The sequence below is a fragment of the Vicugna pacos genome, unplaced genomic scaffold, assembly GCF_048564905.1.
Source record: "Vicugna pacos unplaced genomic scaffold, VicPac4 scaffold_103, whole genome shotgun sequence".
In the NCBI taxonomy this organism is placed as follows: domain Eukaryota; kingdom Metazoa; phylum Chordata; class Mammalia; order Artiodactyla; family Camelidae; genus Vicugna; species Vicugna pacos.
The window spans coordinates 1,011,754-1,017,225 of record NW_027328783.1 but is presented as its reverse complement, the minus strand read 5'-3'; the positions used below and the strand labels follow the sequence as shown (position 1 = coordinate 1,017,225).

Below are 5,472 nucleotides of genomic sequence, written 5' to 3'. Positions count from 1 at the left end.
ACTTTAAAATTATTTTATTTTTTTTTGCATTATTGATTCATGTTCACAAATCAAGTATTAATTTGTGTACAAAAGTATGGAGATTGGTTTTATTTCATAGACCCCAAAATTAAATTATTTAAAAAGATTTTGTGGGGAAAATATTTCCACATCACACTATAAAAATAAGCAACATTTATGTTTCATTTTAACTGGATGAATGAGAAGTAAACACAGGTGGAATGTTACACTTGGGTTGCTAGGAGACCCGTCGTTTTATGATGCCACAGCTACTCAGGTTGAGAACCATTGTGATGGCCTAGCAGTTTATCTGTGCAGTCCTGTCAAAGCAGCATTTGAAGTTGCAGTGCTCAAAATCATGCAGATTAGAAAAGTAACTGTAGAAAAAGTTATTTGAGATGACACATGTTTCTTCAGAATTTCAAGATGTGTCTCATAAAGATGGACCAACTGTTTCAGGTAACTCTGGTAGATATCTATTGTGTGATCAAACATTCTCTGAGGACTTGGACTTGAGGTCTGTGATTGAAGAAAATGCTTTTCAGAGTTTGTCTGAAGAATCTTTGATAAAAAGACCATGTTACACACATTGTGTCTCTGAACCAGATGAAGATAATTATTTTCGTTCTCTGACATTTCCAAGAAAACTCTGGAAAATGGCTAGGAGTAACCAATATAAATCCATCTGGTGGGATGATAATGGATCTTCCATCGTGATTGATGAAGATATCTTTAAGAAGGTAGTTTTGGAAAGAAAGGCCTCTTTCAGAATATTTGAAACTGGAAGTATGAAAAGTTTAGTTAGACAGCTTAACCTTTATGGGTTTAGTAAATTGCGGCTGAATTTCAAAGATCTGCTTGTCTAGCTGACTTTCTGGCAGAAGAAAAAGAAGTCTCTGTTTTAAGTAAGGTATTCAGAAATTTTAGTAACCACTTGGTAACATATATGAAAGTTTATGTTGTACATCAATCAATGGTAATATATATTTAAAGCTAGATTTTGAAAATTGAATAAAATTACCAAGTCTTTAATTCTTTAATTTTTTCTAAAATTGGGGACAGTGCCATAAGTATTCAAGATTCAGAGAAACTTTGCTTGAAATTATGAATCTTATCAGAAATATATATAAAGGTATTTAAAGCTGCTTGTTAAAAGTGGCATTCACCGTTACTGCAAATGGTAACTTCTTTAATTTGATGACTATACTACTTAAATTTGTATTTTACAAATAAGGAAATTTAAAAAATAGTCAGCAATGTTCATATTTTGATGATATTTTCTTTCAATTGTATACGTGAAATCTGATGTTTTATACGTTAGGCTTATTGTAGTCTTGTATTTTGGTTTAAAATATTACTAAAATTTTTCTCTATTTTTGTAGCAGCAGTTCTACCATAATTCAAATTTTAAACGAGTCTTTCCCCAGCTTTTAATCAGAATAAGAAGAAGAGTTGGGATTAAAAATGCCTCTCTGTTATCTTCATTGGCTGAAGATTTCAACAAGAAGCACTTTATAGCAGGGGGTAATGTGGATAAACATAATTCTGCTTTTGTGAGTGACACTAGTGGAGAAAGTGCATTTTTACCTGTTGCAAAATTAAATATGCCTCTAATTAGAAAGCCCCCTACTAGACAAATAAATGGTGATAAAAATACCCCGATCAGCGGTGATTTTTCTGCTCAATCATCAAGGTCAGTTAGACCACCAGAACAAATTGCAGTGGATCAGCATGCTATTTTAAATCAGTTGAACCTTGTCCACAGGCACACTCAAAGCAGATACACTGAAGCAAATGACCATATTATGAACTCATTAAAACTACAAATTCTACATCTCAGTACAGCATCTTGTCTCCCATGCAGAGTAATTATTTTGGACTGATGGTGGAGACTTCTGTTTTTCCAAATGGATATCACAACATATCTGCCAAAGAAGGTCGTTCTTCTAAACTTCAACCAGGGAGCAACGCACGGTTTCCAGTGAGAGTGACAGCTGATACATCAGCTACCTCTCTTACAAGGCCAACTCATCAGCCAACTTCACTTTATGAACGTCATCCTAATTACAAGGGATCTACCAGAGGACTACCAGTTTATGCAGGATTACAAAGATTAAAATTGATGTTGGCAAATGTCAACAAATATCTGCACTTTTCTTATTTGAACAAGAAACATAGATGTGTACCTGTATTTACCTTATATTTTTTTAAATTATGTTAAGTGTTAAATGGGAGACAAAGTTAACATTTACAGTTAAAATGAGATACTTGATATGATCATTTGATGGAACAATATGGGAGTAAATTTAAATACTGTCTTGTAAGGAGGAAGAGAAAATGGAAGAATTTGGAAAAAGACTAAAACATGGAGAGGGGGAAAAGCACTAAGTAGTTTCTTGTTCACCCTGAAAAGTATTAAAAGTGTTGTTAGGATAAGCTGGAACAGGAGATAAATGCAGGAACCGGCCCAGGGATCATGGTCTCTATTATGTCATTCCTGGAATCATGAAGGTCACATGATGTAGTCTCAGATGGCACATTCAGCATGTGGTAGAATTTAAGAAGTAATTTTATCTATGGTCTTCTTTGTGCTGTTTTCAAAGCATTAAAATTGGTGCTTTCATTTCCTGCCCTCAAGAGTCTACATTATATTTTCAAGTCAATAGTTTATGTTGCTTTTATGTTCAAGCCAAAGACAAGCTTACATCCTCAGGGTGGCACTTAATGCCTTTCCAAATCTAAGCCCACGAATCATCTTGGTTTAGTCATTTCTTTATAAATCTGGCATCTCACTACCTTGGTATATCTTTATGTTTCACTGTATGTGGAAATATATCCAGGCAAACGATTGTCAACTATGTTAGCTTCAACCTCACCACATATACTCCAGCTCATCCTTGGACTTTGGGTGTCCTCCTTTCATCTACTTAGACTTTCCCAGTCTCAGCACAGAAACCACCTCCTCCTGATGTTTTCTGTCTATCCCCCTTTCCTTGTCTAACTTGGATACCAGTACAGTATGCACAGCACATGTCACAGGATGCATTTTTGTATTAAGTGAATGAAAAACACATGTTGACTTTAAGCAAAATCTACTTTATTGAAACAACAAAACTCTCATGGTTTTCAAACTATTTCATTATGGTCTTTACTCTTCACCGCAAACTAGATCTTTCATATCCCAAGGACTAGTCACGCAAGACAGTAAATGGAGGTAGGTACAGGAGACAAAGTAATATTTACTTCTTAATTCATGCCTCCAGAGGCATAAAGCAATCCGTTCTCATTTGCTGGAGTTTTTCCTGTCTCTTCATCACCCACCCAACACAAAACAGCTGATTCTCTTCCCCATACCAATAACTATACTGACTTATGATTAATTTACATCTTAGAATGAGAGCTTTTTCCAGAAGAGACAGTGACGTTGCAAACATTTAATGTAGGTTTATACATCCTACATAACTTGTGCCCCTTCTAACCTTCACAAAGGAAGTATCTAAGTGGTACTATCCCCTTGGTTGGGGTTCTCGTATTCAGTAACCAAATTGCAATCTAAAATATGTGGACTAGAAGGAGGTGAGGGTGGTGGAATTAAAAATTTGTCCAACTGCAAGAATACCAAATTTATACAGATATTAGGAAATATAAAATATTCATGGACGTCTTTGATGGTTTCCCATTAATTTAAAATAAAAGGTGAAGCATATTCAGAATGTGAAATACCCTGAAATGCTGGGAAAATAGTAGGCAATTTCAGGGACCCTAAGGCTTTTACTCACAATGATGCAGCTAGTGTCATCTGATAAGACCGTAATGGCAACATTGAGTCCTGAAAATGTGTCTCCATTTGTGAAGAAAGCCTTTGATAACCTGGAGAATGGGCAAATTGACCAGTGTAACCTCTAACAACATCCCATAAATATGACCTCCACCAAGAGAATAAAAGAGCCCACTTGCAGCAGGAGAATTGTGTCTGGACAGCAGTGGTGTTTCCTACAACAGAAACATCAAGTTTTTAAGTTTGTCAGCTCAAATCTGATGGTGGCTATGTTGTTGCTTACATTAGCAGTCTGGGGTTCAGATGGGCTGGTTCAGCAGCTTGTTTCCAGCTCTCTTATCACACAGTGGGTCTTACCGTGATCATCTTAACAAGGTTCTATACTGATAAGTCAAAAGCTACAGTTTACTTACAAAATTAGAAATTCTAAGGAAGAATATTATTTGTTTGTCCATCTGTAGTTTTCTACCTGGGAAAAGCTAGACTATTGGCAAAAGTACAAAAGTTGGCTGATGCTTTGAAAATTATACTCTGAGCTCTGCCCACTGAATTCTTCCATTAAATAATACAAATCTCTCTACCACTGTGTGTGTGTGTGTGAAGATGGATTGTTAAGCAGTAACTACGTTTGTCTTAGTTGAGTCATCAGTGAATTTTTCCTCTGCACCTGTCAGAATGTCTGTGAATTAAGAGTTTCATTGAGCCACCAGATTTTCTTCAGATTAGGGAGAGGTAGATTATATTTTTCCCTGTATACTAATTGTTACCTGTTCATTGAATCCAGAGCTGATGCTAGGGCCAAGCCACTGAATCCTTGAATTGGACTGAGGCATATACATTCTGCAGTCCCCAGAGCCCAGCACTGGACTGTGTCTTCTTTTTAATTTAAACTTATGTCTAAGTTTTTTTCTTTTAATTCTCATTGTTGACACAACTTACTTTGGCTTTGAACACCCGTTGACTAGTTTATAGGGACTGGAACACTGACTTATTCCCGTTCACCTTGAAATTGCAATAAACTTTTTTCCTTGTATTACCTGGAATAGAGTGAGCATAGTCATCATTTTGAGAGCAGTCCTCAGTCCTAATAATGCAGAAATTTGCACTTCTTTGCCCAGCACTTGAGCAAGAATATTTGTTGTGTATCTGAGGGATTATCCTCACATACCCTAATGCAACCATGAGAAAACACCACATTGTTATTGAAAATCAAGACTTTGTCAATATTGCATTCCCATTGCAAAACAGTTAAGAATTGTAGGAGTTATGAGATTTAACCATGCTGAGATTTTTTGCAACCTAGCATGTTCATTTCCTACAGATGCTGTCGGGGAGTTGAGACCATTGGTCACAGACATTGAACTTTATCACTCACAACAAGAGCAGCCAGTTTTAAATTTGTATCCATTCCCTAATCTCAGATGAATACACAGAGTGAAATTTTGATGCCTACAGAAGCAGTGGGCTAAGATGAAGAAAACTTAAAGCATGGTAAGACCCTAATTTTATTAGTATCTTTATGTATAATTTATTTGAATCATTTATTTATTAGTATATTTACCTATGATAAGTATATCTTGACTCAAGTTTACTTGCTGCAAAACGAATCATGAAAAATGACATGGGAAACCATGATCATTAAATTTCCATTTTTACTAACGCTTTTATTGACATATAATTGGCATAAAAGATTG

At 35.7% G+C, this 5,472-nt stretch overlaps 1 long non-coding RNA gene across 1 annotated transcript; it reads left to right on the top strand.

Annotated features, from left to right (window-relative positions):
* Window positions 1-290: 290 nt before the first annotated feature.
* On the top strand, window positions 291-2,143 carry LOC140694766 (uncharacterized). Its single transcript, XR_012070388.1, has 2 exons — window positions 291-459; window positions 1,865-2,143. It is a non-coding gene; the product is annotated as an uncharacterized lncRNA (long non-coding RNA).
* Window positions 2,144-5,472: the final 3,329 nt, after the last annotated feature.